Source organism: Scyliorhinus canicula, chromosome 1 (assembly GCF_902713615.1).
Source record: "Scyliorhinus canicula chromosome 1, sScyCan1.1, whole genome shotgun sequence".
Taxonomy (NCBI): Eukaryota; Metazoa; Chordata; class Chondrichthyes; order Carcharhiniformes; family Scyliorhinidae; genus Scyliorhinus; species Scyliorhinus canicula.
In genome coordinates this window covers 186,859,349-186,873,650 of record NC_052146.1, presented here as the reverse complement: position 1 = coordinate 186,873,650, position 14,302 = coordinate 186,859,349, and the positions used below count along the sequence as shown (strand labels likewise).

The following is a 14,302-nucleotide window of genomic DNA, read 5'->3' as shown; positions in this document are numbered from 1 at the left end:
TGAGGATATTTGTGGAGCCTCCTCTTCTAGTGAGTTGTTTAATTGTCCATCACTATTCATGGCTTGATGTGGCAAGCTGCAGAGCTTAGATCTGATGCATTTGTGTGGAATTGCTTAGTTCTATTACTTGTTGCTCACGCTGTTGGGCACACAGGTAGTCCTGTGTTGTAGCTTCAGCAGGTTGACACCTCATTTTTCTGTATGGCTGATGTTGCTCTGGCATGCCCTCCTGCACTGTTCATTAAACAAGGGTTGATCCCTGGCTTGGTGGTAATGGTAGATTGGGGCTTATGCCAGGCCAAGAGGTTGCAGATTATGGTTGAATCTGTTTGAAGTCGATCCCATTTAGCACAGTGGCAGTGCTACACAACACGATGGAGCGTATCCTCAATGTGAAGACTGGATTTTCTCTCCACAAGCACTGTGCAGTGGTCTCTTCTACCGATATGGCCATGGACCGATGCATCTGCAGCAGGCAGGTTGGTGAGGATGAGGTCAAGTATGTTTTTGTCCCTTTTTAATTCCCTCACCACCTGCTGCAGTCCCAGTCTAGCAATTATGTCCTTTCGGACCTGGCCAGCTCGGTCTGTGGTGGGACTACCAAGACATCCTTCATGATGGATATTGAAGTCCCTCACCCAAAGCATATTCTGTGCCCTTTCCAGGCCAAGATAGATAAGTAGGTGGCTTCTAAACACCTGTTAGGGTGTGGTCAATGTTAAAAGTACCACCAACAGACTTTCATGGGTTTAAACAAAGAGGATTATTTATTCATGCGCACCCAAAAGATCTAAATACTACATCAATCGCACACCACACATTCAAGAAAGATATTGTTAAAGAGAGTACACTTCGACAAGTATTAAATCAAAATAAATAGTTAACAGTTCATGAGTCTTTTCAGGTCCAGTGAAGAGAATGCTTTTTCCTACTGTGAATTGTAGTTCAGGTAAGTACAGATAGCTGGGGGTCAGATATCAGGGTTGCTACAGGGTTCCTGTAGTGAAAAGACTCCAGCAGATCATGAAGTCCGGCATCCATTGTGTCTGGAAGTCCAATTTCTTTACAGGTGAATTCTTCAGAACTTTGGAATTAGGCTGGGAGGCTTTTATAAAACATTTTTAAGCATATGGATTCAAGAGGCAAAGGTCCCATTGTGCTTCTCTGCAGCTGTTGACTTATCACTGTCCTTTTTCAGACAGCATCCGTCCCCCCGTCCCCTTTTGAGTTTTGGGGTAAAAGGATTTCAGTGTGAGACATCCAGTTTCAGTCACATGGTCAACAGCCATTGATATGCAATTGAAGGTAAATGGTGGTCTATCACACTTAACATTTGGATGACTGGTCTTGTCAACTATCCTTTGTTATATTGCGAACCTGAAGACATGGAGTTTAGGAGTCCACTGACTATATTTTGATGTAAGCTTCAAACAATAACAGGTATGAATTCCACAAAGAAATTATGTCCAGGCATGTCCATTCAAGGGGGACACTGCCATCCAGTATGAATAAATTCTGAACTTTGCAGAAGCTAGAGAGTTAGTGTTGAAGTTGCAACGGTCACCTGACCCATTTGACAGCCATCTTAACTGTTCATCGGTGTCCATTGTTAAATAAATAAAGGCAGTTCCAGAGGTTTACATATGTGCACAAACCATGTTTCCAGATTACAACATGCCTTTTACTGGGCATGACACATTTCAAACTGAGAGCAAAATCATCACCAATAGCACCTGTCCCAAAAAAGTGGCCAGAGGTTATGATCTGAAATTGTTGAATTCAGCGTGGAGTTCAGAAGGTTGTAAAGTGGGACAGCACAGTGGTGCAATGATTAGCACTGCCGCCTCATGGCACCGAGGTCCCAGGTTCGATCCGGGCTCTGAGTCACTGTCATGTGGAGTTTGCGCATTCTCCCTGTGTTTGCGTGGGTTTCGTCTCCACAACCCAAAGATCTGCAGGGTAGGTGGATTGGCCATGCTAAATTTCCCCTTAATTGGAAAAAGTGAATTGAGTACTTTAAAATTTATTTTTTTTAAAAGACAGTTGTAATGTGCTTAATCGGATGTTGAAAAGTTGATCTGCAAGATTATATTGAACTTCATTGGAACAGTGTAGGAGGCTGAGGAAAATGGTATGTGACTGAAAAATCAGTGTCAGTCACCCTTGCGGACCATATGGAGATCTTCTACAAAGTGGACATCTATTCTGAATTTGGTCTATCCAATGTCCAGGAGATCACATCATGTGTAGTAAATACAGTATACCAAGTACAAGCAAATTACTGTTTCACCCAGGAGTATGGTGGGAATGAAATTGTAGGAGATAAAGGGGAGGTTTTACATCTCAAGTATTTGCGTTTGAATATACTGTGAGAAGGGGAGGGAGTTATTGGGGATGTACCAGGGTGCCAGAGAAACCAGTCCACTTAGGAGGCAAGGGGAAGGTGTGTTTGGTGGTGGCATCATGTTGGAGGTGGCAGAAGCTAATACATTGAATATGGAGTCAAGTGGGGTGGAAGGCGAGAACAAACGGAACCCTGTCATGATTCTGGGATCAGAGAAGGGGTGAGGTCAGAACATGGGAAATTAAACAGATAAGGTAAAGGCCCCTAATCGATACTCACACATCCAAGCGGCTGAAGCGGCGCGGCAGGGTCCCCACGAGGCAGAACGGGCACAAGCAATCAAGCAACTCCAGGGCCTCAGCCTGGATGAGGGCGGCCATTTCACGCGCTTTTCACGGCCTCCCGCGCATGCGCGCACTGAATGAGGGGACGGTGACACCGACGAGTGTACTGACGCTACAATGTGCGGCAACTGTGGCTCCGCCCACTTAAAGCAGCAATGTCCTGCAAAATCCCGATGCTGCCGACAATGTGGCAAACTTGGCCACTATGCTGCTTTATGCAGGTCTGCTCAGCCTGCCAACTATCGTCGCTTCAACCAGCTACACAGGGATGTCCGCGCCATCCAACCCACGGTCACCGAACCCGATTCTGACCTGCTGCCTGACATTGACACCGAGGACCCAAAAGCACCTTTTTTGAGTCGGTATCATTACCAAACACAAGGTGCCCCCGAAGCAAAAAGTCCAGCCTCTACCGGTATACAGCATTGATCCGGACGACGAGTGGTGTGCCGCCCTCACGGTCAACCGATCCCGAATCCGCCTGGACACCGGCGACTCCGCCAATCTCATTGCGAGGTCTGACCTCGAAAGCCTCTGTGTCAAGCCAACAATCCTGCCATCAGCCTGCCAGCTGTTAGATTATAATGGCAATGCCATTGCTGCCAGTGGCTCATGCCAACTTGAAGTGGTGCACAGGTCACTTAAAGCCATCCTTCCCTTTGAAATAGTGGGATCCTCCAAAGCCTCCCTGCTTGGTGCACAGGCATGCAAACTGCTGAACCTGGTCCAAAGGGTTCACTCCCTGTCTCCTGCTGACGCGTCTGCCTCTCAGGACACTGATTTCAGGGCGCAGCTGGATGCCATTATTAACTGATACCACGGGGGCATGGGCACGCTCCCGTACACCTACAAGATCTTATTGAAACCGAATGCCACGCCTGCGGTGCACGCACCTCGCAGGGTCCCAGCACCCCTCAAGGACCGCCTCAAGCAGCAGCTGCAGGACCTCCAGGACCAAGGAGTGATTTCCAGAATCACAGAACCGACCGACTTGCTCAGCTCCATGGTATGCGTGAAAAAACCTTCCGGCGAACTGAGAATATGCATTGATCCCAAGGACCTCAACTGCAATATTATGAGAGAGCACTATCCCATTCCAAAGCGCAAAGAACTCACCTGTGAGATGGCTCACAAAGTTTTTTTACCAAGCTAGACGTCTCAAAGGGGTTCTGGCAGATCCAGCAGGAAACTCTGCACGTTTAATACCACCTTTGGAAGATATTGCTACAACAGGATGCCGTTTGGGATCATCTCTGCATCAGAAGTGTTCCATAGGATTATGGAACAGATGATGGAAGGTATTGAAGGCGTTCGCGTCTACATGGACGACATAATCATCTGGTCCACCACCCCGCAGGAGCATATTAATCACCTCCAGCGTGTCTTCAGACGGATACATGAGCATGGCCTCCGCCTCAACAGGGCCAAATGCTCATTTGGTCAACCAGAATTCGTCGCCCACCTCGAAGACTAAATTTATGAACTTTTTGAATTTATGGACTCTCTGAATTGTTTCGTTGCTTTGTTTAATCGATTCACTGGTTTGTATATAATGTTGCTCTAGTTACTATTTTGTTGCATACTATTCATCTGCACTAGACACCTTCCCATGTAAATAGCTTAGTTTTTATGTACATAGTCTTGTAAATATGCCTTCACACTCCACACGTAGTTAGGAACATTCTCACCACACATTATTTATTACAACCACACATTTTGTTATAAAAGGGGGATGTCATAATATACACATCAGTATATAATGGTGCAGACAATCACTGATTGACACACTGCAAGACCAATCAACACACACAACACAGCAGCCAATCACCAGTTAGAGCACACTCACTATAAAGCCAGAGGGCAATAGATTTCCCGCTCATTTGGGATGCAGCCTCTCAGAAGGACAGAGCTCGCAGCTTGTAGCACAGATCGTTACCATGTGCTGATAGTACAGACTGGTTAGGATAGGCATATATCTTCAGTTTAATCTAACATAGTGTCGACCCACAGTGAAAGTATGTTCAACAGTTCCTAGCTTAATAATAGTGTTGTACTATTTCAAGTGTCGGTAGCCTGTATGTGTTACTGCTAAGGTAAACGCAGTCTCCACAGATCCAGAGTACCCAACACATCAGCCCCCTCAAGCATGCTGAAGGAAGATATATTAGAAGAACTGATATGGAACGTTGAAGAATCACTAGATGTGACGGAAAGAACTTGGAAAATGGAATAGGGTCCGTACAAGAAGCATAGTGTGAGGAAATGCAGTCAAGGAAGCTGTGGGATTCAATGGTTTCATAGTCCAGCCCAGAAATGGAGACAGAGGAAGTCAGGTGTTTCTTTACTTGTTCCATTATCACACCCTTCTGCCTTTCACCATCACCCTTTTTGTCATTTAATATCTCTTGCCTTTGGTGAGAAAACAGACCTATCCTTATGTCCTTTCCTCGCCTCACTTTCCTTTACTTTGTACTTGCTTAAAACCTGTTGCATCATTAACTTTTTCAGGTTCTGATGAAAGGTCATTGACCTGAAACACGGTTTCTCATCCCAAAGATGCTGCCAGATCGGAGTATTTCCAGTTTTTCTGTTTTACACCATTCTACAAACCCTCCATGTCCTTCCTAAAGGAATAAACATGTAATGTTTAATTGTGTTGGAAAGACCTTTTGATCCTTGTCTCTCTGTGAAAAGGGAATAGAAAGATACAAACAAGCTTTATGAAACAAAAAAGTGTAATGACATTCAGCTGCCCTTGCCTCACCCAATTGTTTAATGATTCCACTTCTGAAGTAATTGGAAAATGACTTGAACTAACAAGAGTTATATATTTTTTACTGTTTTAATAAAAAGATATGCCCGGAAATATTCAAACGTACAGTGGGATATAGGACAGATATCGGCAACTCAAATAATTGTGTCTCCGACTGCTCAAGGCAGAACTGAAAATGTAAGTCAAAAAAAGGTTGATGGTGAAAATAACAATTTGCAACAAATAGCTCATAAGTTATTTTTCCTCTGATCAACTATACCATGAGGGGGGTCAGTGGAATGGTTCTTTTCTACTGGAACCTTTTATTTACTCTTTTGGGGAACTGGTTACTGTCAGCTGTTGGGGGGTGGTGGTTTGTCTTTCTGTTAAGGTTCTGCTTTCTTTATGGACGGCTGAGGAAGGTGGACTGGGGTTCGGGGGGGGATGGGGGTGGTTTGTATTGGGGTCTGCAGCATTGTTGTTTTGTTATAATGAAAATATTTTACGATAAAAAATATATTTTTTTAAAAAGTTATATTCAGGCTGCCCAGTTTCAGATAGGTTTTGATTCAGTGCCCAGTGTTCACTTAACAGGTTATCCAATTACCTAACTGCGCCAAACGGCAGATTGAAACACAGTCTATCCTGGGTTAAATTAGATCTGAATTTATGAATAAGTTATCACTTGCTGTCGGAATGGGTTTCTAAACAAGGAACCACGAGGATTTATGAAGGTTTGCCAGTCAGGTGCGTCCCTTGCCACCCTCCCTCTGTCCACTCTGATCCGGCTCGGAGGCCCCAATGTCCCTCTCAAACCCGCCCTCAGCCCATTCCCACTGCCCCATTCCAATCCTTGTTTATCGCCGCTCCTTTCCCCATTATTGGCCCTTCATCCCCACCGACTCGCCCGTTGCCACCCTCCGGGATCCGCCGCTTTGCTGCTGTTTTGGGAGGGGCGGGGACTGGTCAAGGCCAAAGGCAGGAGGACTCACCACGCGACCGGCCAACGACTTTGCTCACTCGCGCGCGCGCTTCCCGCCCAACGGACGCCGGCCAAACGCTCGCGACCGCCTTCCCGCTGGGGTCGTGACCCCACCCCTTAGGGCCGTGCACGATGGCAGGAACGTGCTTGCTCGGCGGCAGTCAACCGAGCGCCTTTGTAGAAGCCGCCAAATGCAGAGGTTTTGGCGAGATCAAAAGTGGGATGGTGAAGAAATGTATGGGTCGAAAGGTGTAACTTTTAACAGGCATAACTCCAATAGATTAAGACGTTACAAATCCCAATCTCTGTAGTTCTGTCCAGTTTTGCAACCCTTCTCCAACTTCTCTATTCCCACACCCAGCCCTAAGCTCTGGCATTCCCCTCCTAAACCTCCTCGTGTGTGTGTGGCTCTTTTATTCGACTCATTAAAACCTACAGTTTTGATTAAGCTTTTGGTCATCTGTCCGAATATTCCTTTGGTTGAACTTTTTTGTCTGATTCCACTCCTGTGAGCAGCTTGGGATGGATTTCCAATTTAATGGCACTATAGATTGATTCAGACGGCGCGATTCTCGAGTGTTCACACCGTCGCGTTTCACAACGGCACGAAACGGGCGCGGGGACTACCGATTCTGGCCCACGGCGCTGGTGCCAAATGGGTGCTGCGCCAACCCACGCATGCACACTTGGGCCACGCCAACCCGCCATGCGCGGGGGACTTCCTCAACACGCCGGCCCTAACCCAATATGGCGTGAGGATTCAGGGGCCGGCCGTGTAATAGAATAGGGCTGGGGCTGAAGAGGCCGGCCCGCCGATCGGTGGGACCCGATCGCGGGCCAGACCCCATCGGAGGCCCCCCCCGGTGAAGGAGCGCTTTTCCCCGCCCCACATGCCGCCCCCCGACCCTTCATGCAGAGTTCCCGCCGGCAGCGACCAGGTAATGAACGGTGCCGGCGGGACTCTGCCGTTTCTGTGCGGCTGCTCGGTCCATGAAGGCTGGAGAATCGGCGGTCCGGCCGCGGACAGCAGCGCGCGATTATCGCCGCGCCAAATGCGCCGGCACAAATGGCGGCGATTCTCCGCTCCTCGGACTATCGCCTGCCGCCGTTGGACCGGTGCGTGGGACAAAATGGCGCGAACGGCGATTCTCCCATACAGTGCAGCATGGGAGAATCGCACCCATTATGTTTCATTTACTTGCAACAAGATTCACCCATTTTATGCCAAAATTTGTCCTGAAACCCCTGGGTATTCCGGGCTGCATCGTGGGACGAGGCAGGCGTGTCCGCTCTCCCCTTTGCTTTTCACCTTGGCAATAGAGCAATGGGATTGAGGAAATGGTGAGGGATTGAGCGAGGTTGCAATGAGCACAGGGTCTCATTCTATGCGGACGACCTGTTGATCTATATTCCGGACTGGATGGGCAGCATTCAAGTCATCATAGAAATCCTGGGGGAATTTGGCCTTTCTCGGGATACAAATTGAATATGGGAAAGAGCAAGGTGTTTCCAATAGAGAGCAGGAGGGGAGACCAGGGGAGTTGCCGTTTAGGGTGGTGGGGGCGAGTTTCAGGTATTTGGGTATCCAGGTGGTGCAGAGTTGGGTGCAATTGCATAAACTCAACTTGGCTCGACTGGTGGAGGGGATGAAGGCGGACAAGAGGTGGGATATGCTGTCGCTGGCAGGTTGGGTGCAGACAGTGAAAATTACGGTACTGCTGAGGTTATTGTTTCTATTTTAGAACCTCCCAATCTTTGTTCCAAAGTCATTTTTCAGGAAGGTCAATGGGCTGATCTTTGGGTTTGTGTGGGCAGGGAAGACCCGCAGGTCCGGCGGGCTTTCTTGGAGCGAGGCAAGGGGGGGGGGGGGGGGGGGGGGGGGGGGGCATGTGGCTGGTGTTGCCGAACATGATGAATTATTATCGGATGGCGGACATTGCTTGGTTAGGAAATGGGCCATGGGGAGGGGGGTCAGTGTGGGGGCAGGTGGAGGTTGCAAAGTGCAGGGGTATGTGTTTGAGGGCTTTGTTGTTGGCACCTTTACTGTTCTCATCAGCCAGGTACTCGGTGATCCCAGTGGTGGCATCAGCCCTCAGGGTGTGTCGGCATTGGAGGCAGCATTTGAGGCTGGTGAATGCTTTGGTGTGGGCGCTGATCTATAATCATAGGTTTGCTCCGGCGGGCGGTATGTATAGAGGGGCTGGCGGGTGGCAGGGATTGAGCGCTTTGTTTATTAGGGGGCAAATTTGCAGGCTGGAGAAAGTGTAGTAGTGAGTAGCCCAGGGGGAATAGCTTTAAGTACCTGCAGGTTCGGGAGAGAGGAGCCATTCTTTCCTGGGCTGCCACCCCTGGGATTGCAGAACAAGATGCTGTCGGAGGACGAAATAGGGGAGGGGAAGGTGCCGGATGTCTACAAGGAGCTGATGGAGTGGGAGGGAGCTCTGGTGGTGGACACTAAGCGTAAATACGAAGGGGAGCTAAGAGGGGAGGTGTGGCGAGACTTGGGGGGGGGGGGGGGCGGGCCCTGCGGAGGGTGACCGTGTCCTCGTCATGTGCAAGGTTAAGTCTCATCCAGTTTAAAGTGGTACATAGGGCAAAGATGATGGTGACGGGGATGAGTAGGTTCTTTGCGGGGATAGAGGACAGGTGTGGGCGGTGTGCGGGTGGGGCCATGAATCACTCCACATGTTCTGGGCATGTCCGAGACTGAGGGGGTACTGGCAGGGGTTCTCGGATTTGATGTCCGAGGCGCTGGGTGTGCAGGTGTTTCCAAGCCCAGAGGTGCCAATATTTGGGGTGCCAGAAGACCCAGGAATCCAGGGGGTAGGAGAGGGCAATGTTTTGGTCTTTGCACCCCGATAGCCTGGAGACGGATTTTGCTGGGGTGATGGAACCCGGAGCCGCCGAAAGCATGGGTGTGGGTAAGCGACCTGGCAGAATTCCTGAGGCTGGAGAAAGTGAAGTTTGCTTTGAGGGTGTCAGCAGGGGGTTCACCTGGAGGGGGAAGTTGTTTAAGGAGGATTGAAGGGCCACTGAGGGATGGAGGGGTAATGGGGTTAAAATGGGGACGACAGGAAGCGAGCTGGGGTTGGCATCAAGGGAGCAGGTGGGGTGTGGTTCTTTATTGTTTATTGAATTGTTCAGTTCTTCTGATTCCTTTTGTGTGTATACATGTGAAAATGCCTTGAATACAATATTTTCTAAAAAAAAGTTTATCCAAGCTACTTCCTGAATTCAACAAACTAGGTAAATTGCATCCACTGTTGATGCACAAATACATTCCTTGGGACCTGTACATACATATTAGTAACGGTGGTGGAATAAAACATTTTACACTTTGTAATGAAAATAAAGAATCAAAGTGATACAGTATACACTTAACTGGCATTTGGCTGGTCTTAATGCGGTGATTCTATGTTGTGACCATTTTATTTAGTTGTCTTCCTCGGTGTAGCTGTGCAGAGCAGATTCTTATGTTTTAATCCTAAAAGATCTTGATTTGTTATCGATTTGTCTTCTTAGATGGTTCTCTGAAATATTCGTGCTCAATACTTCCAAGAGAAAGGGGCCCAGCTCTTGCAGACTTTCAGTATACACTTCCAATCTCTTCTCTGAATTGCTAAAGAAAGGGCAACACGGTGGCGCAGTGGGTTAGCACTGCGGCCTCACGGCACTGAGGTCCCAGGTTTGATCCCGGCTCTGGGTCACTGTCCATGTGGAGTTTGCACATTCTCCCCGTGTTTGCGTGGGTTTCGCCCCCACAACCCAAAAATGTGCAAGCTAGGTGGATTGGCCATGCTAAATTGCCCCTCAATTGGAAAAAATGAATTGGGTACTCTAAATTTATTTTTAAAAAGAATTGCGAAAGAACAATTCTTAAAATGCCTTGCTGGCTGTACATACCAAAGGAATTTGATTACCCCACCTAACTTTGCATCATCAGCATCACCTATTCCCTCATACAGCCTGCCAATCCAAAAATGTCCCATTTATTTCTGCTTTCTATTTTCTGTTCATTAATGGACAGTGGCAGTGGCATTAGCACTGCTGTGTCACAGCGCCAGGGACCTGGGTTTGATTGTGGCCTTGGATAACTGTGTGAAGTTTGCACATTCTCCCTGTGTCAGCATGAGTTTCCTCCCGGTGCTCTGATTTTCTCCCACAATCCAAAGATGTGCAGGCTAGGTGGATTGTCCATGATTAATGTGAAGAGTTACAGGGATAGGGCGAGGGAGTGGGCCAAGATAAGAGTGCACATTCAGAGGGTCGGTGCAGACTTGATGGGCTGAATGGCCTCCTTCTGCACTGTAAGGATTCTATGGCTTGAACTAAGCCTCAACCATATTTACTCTGAATCCTAATTTTGTGGAGTTATCAACCACTTTTTGAAAATCCAAATACATTACTTCCATTTTCTTTTTATTCAACCCACCAGTTACATCCTTAAAAAATATTGTACACATATTTTCCCTTTCATAAATTCTTGTTGACTTTATTTAATCATATTAGGCGTACCTTGTACAGATAAATTCTGGAATTTTGCCTACTGCAGGTGTTAGGTTGATTGGCTTTATAGTTTTCTGTATTTTTACTTTTTTCTTAATTAACAGAAATGTTTTATGTCCTCCAATCTTGTGAACTGTTTTAGAATCTAAGAAAGCCTGGAAAATCAAAACCATTGATTCCACTATCTCTGCAGCCACCTTTTCTAAAACTCTATGATGCAGATCATTATGTCAAGCGGATTATTTATCACTAAGCCACATTAAGTTTCCAGTACAATTTTTTTGCTTATAATGATTTCTTTACGTTCATCATTTTGAGTAGATTCATGATTCCCCATTATTTCCGCAATGTTTCTATATGTACGCAATTTGTAGCTTCTACTATGAAGCCAGATATGAGGCACTAGTTTATGTTCCTGCCATTTCCTTATTTCCCCTTTATAATTTTACCTGTCTCTGCCTCTTAAGGGACCCATGTTTACTTTTGTTCCTTCTCCTACCTCTTCAAAGCTAACTATCTTGGAATACTTAGATCGCAAACTTAGCCATTTCACAACTCTGTTTCTGTGATTGTTGTTACATAGAACCTATTATTTTCTACCTTTGCTATTAATTTGATATTAAATGCTTCATGCATTCAGATATAGCGGCTGGCTTGAAGGTAGACAGGGGAGGGGGGGGGGGGTTCAAATCCAGCAAGAAGCTTTCCCATCGGCTACGCATTCACCCTTGCCCCCAGTGTAATTTTACCACCAGCAAGGTTAGTGTCGTGCACTGGTAAGCCAATTGAGGATTTCACTGGCAATGAGAAGCCCATGCCAATTGGTCAGCCTGACAGGTTTCCCTGTGCAGGTTGGCGGCGGAGGGCTCCCTCGTTAAATGAGTCCCCTGGCCACATTGGAGCACCCCCACCCATCCACCCACCCAGATATTACCTGCCCATGTTCCGCTTCCCCAGGGCCTTTCAAACCTCAGCCCCCTACCAGCAAGGCCCCCCAAACACATATCAGGTTCACATCTAGCACTACACACCTCCCAAGGCCCGAGTGCGGTATCGGCAATGGCCAGCGCTCATTGGAACAGGAGCAGGCCATTCAGCCCATCGAGCCTGCTCTGCCATTCAATTCAATCATGGCTGACTGGCCTTTTACACCCGCTATCCCCGTAACCCTTTACTTTATTGTTAATTAGAAATCTATCAATCTCAGCCTTAGACTCAATGACTGAGCTTCCACAGCCATCTGGGGTAGAGAATTCAAAAGATACACAACCCTCTGTGAAAATCCCCTCAGAACACACATTCCCGCCTAGCTTTGTATCATCCATGAATTTGGAAATATTACATCTGGTCCCCACATTCAAATAATTGATATATATTTTGTGAACAGCTGGGGCCCCAAGTACTGATCCTTGCAGTAGCCCACTATTCACAGTCTGTCAATGTGAGAATGACCCGTTTATTCCTTCTCTCTGTCTTCTGCCTCTTGGCACCGGTCCCATCTGCCACCCCAGGCACCCTCCGATGGCCCTGCGGTTGGTACCGTGCCTGTGCCCCAGCACACCCTGGCGCCCACCTGCGCACATCTCCGCAGGACAAATTGGTCTACATCACGAGACAGGGCACAGATGGGCAGCGGGTGGCCGAACATCCAAGTCCTCATCCCCTTATGAGGAACATGCCTTGGAGGTTTCCGGGTGGCCGAGGACAGATTGGTCACCGACATCGATCTTGGCCTGCGTCGCAGAGGTGAGTATCCACCGGTCCCTACCCGGATGACCTGTGTTGTTCATGCCAGATATAGTTATCTTCCCTCCCACTTACCATGCTCCCACAGGATCTCCATCTGATGCTGCCTGTCCTGGGTGAGCTAAGTCCAGTCTGATGTTGAGCCTCTGGACCAGGTTATCCCGGAGCTGATGCAGACACTAAGGTGCGGTGGTGAGATTCAGAGAACGTCAGTGACATTCAAGTGAGTGAATACCTAATTGGAGGAGTCCCAAAGGCTATGGGCGCAGGAAATGGCGCTGGCAATGCCTGGCACCAAGGCCAACACTGCTAGAGTGGTGACCGCAGTGGAAAGCCTGGAGCATGACATCAGCAGCATGAGTTGTGATGTCCAAGGAGTTGCTCAGTCAGTGACGACCATGACTTGGGGCATGGACAGCATGTCCCGGTCTCAGTGGACATTGTCATGGTGCTCCAAAGCATGGACAGCACGGTAGCACTGCGGTTAGCACAGTTGCATCACAGTTCCAGGTTTGATTCCCAGCTTGGGTCACTGTGCAGAGTCTGCACATTCTCCCAGTGTCTGCGTGGGTTTCCTCCCATAGTCCAAAGAAGTGCAAATTAGGTGGATTGGCCATGCTAAATTGCCCTTGGGTTAGGTGGGGTTACTGGGATGGGGTGGAGGTGTAGATTTTAGTGGGTGCTCTTTCCAAGAGCCAGTGCAGACTCAATGATCCGAATAGCCTCCTTGATTCTATGTCCCAGTCTCTGGTGGACCTTGCAGAGGCACTGTGGAGTGTGGCCCGGTCACTGAGCATCGATACCACGGTATCGACAATGGGGAGCCGCCAGGGCTGGCAGAGCCAGATAGCATAGGGATCGCTGGAGCTCAATCAAGCTGCCCTTCCATCCCAAGGTGATCCCTAGAGCCCTATGAGCACTGACTGGGACGAGGGAGCACTGGAGGCTAACCCAGAGCCGCCCTACAGGGAGTCAAAGGCAATCAACACCTCTCCCAAGTCCTTCCCTACTGACAACGGTGCACCTTGGGGTCAGCGGGCAAAATAGGATGGCACAACAAGGCAAGCCCTCCAGCCCCGGCCCTCAACAAGACACCAGCCACGGCATCAAAGGCCACAGGACGTGGTAATCAGCAGGCTGCCTCCACCTCTGATGTGCACCCTGGGAACATACCTAGACATAGCAGAAGAGCACTGAGGCCCAGCCCCCAACCATGGTTGTCCTAGATCTGCCCCCCCCCCCACCATCCCCCATGGTGTGAGTCAGACAGGAGTCAGACTGTGGCATAGATTGAGGATCATCAGAGCTCACCTCAGTGGGTTATCATCCTCCTGTCTTGTATATTGACAGTGCCAACACAAGCCCATCACGATGGGGTGAGGTAAGACAGATGCTGGGAAGGTGGAGGTGGTGGTGGGAGGTGCGCGAGAAGACGAACAAACCCATAATCCCATGAGAAGCGAGCGAGGATGAGTTGGGTGTGTTGGTGGGGGGTGGAAGGAAGAGCATGAGAAGACAAACGAAGCCACGTCCCATGACGTGCGACATGAATGCCACCTATTATCCCCAGGACCTGGGGCACCCTTGCGATGTCGGAGAATCCTGCTACCCAGGCGTCTTGATGGTCC

At 48.6% G+C, this 14,302-nt stretch overlaps 1 protein-coding gene across 7 annotated transcripts in view; it reads right to left on the bottom strand.

The window, feature by feature from the left end:
- Positions 1 to 14,302, bottom strand: part of LOC119970321 (barrier-to-autointegration factor-like) — a 52,628-nt gene that overhangs the window by 33,289 nt on the left and 5,037 nt on the right. The window contains exons 1-2 of one of the 7 annotated variants that reach the window (XM_038804807.1): positions 6,433 to 6,508; positions 5,238 to 5,312 (exon numbers count right to left, since the gene is read on the bottom strand). The exons of 3 other annotated variants lie outside the window; for them this stretch is intronic. The gene's annotated coding sequence lies outside the window, so the exon portion shown is untranslated. Of the gene's footprint in view, positions 1 to 5,237; positions 5,313 to 6,432; positions 6,541 to 14,302 lie in introns of those variants that run through there. 3 more of the 7 variants (XM_038804764.1, XM_038804754.1, XM_038804816.1) reach the window with 3 other exon arrangements.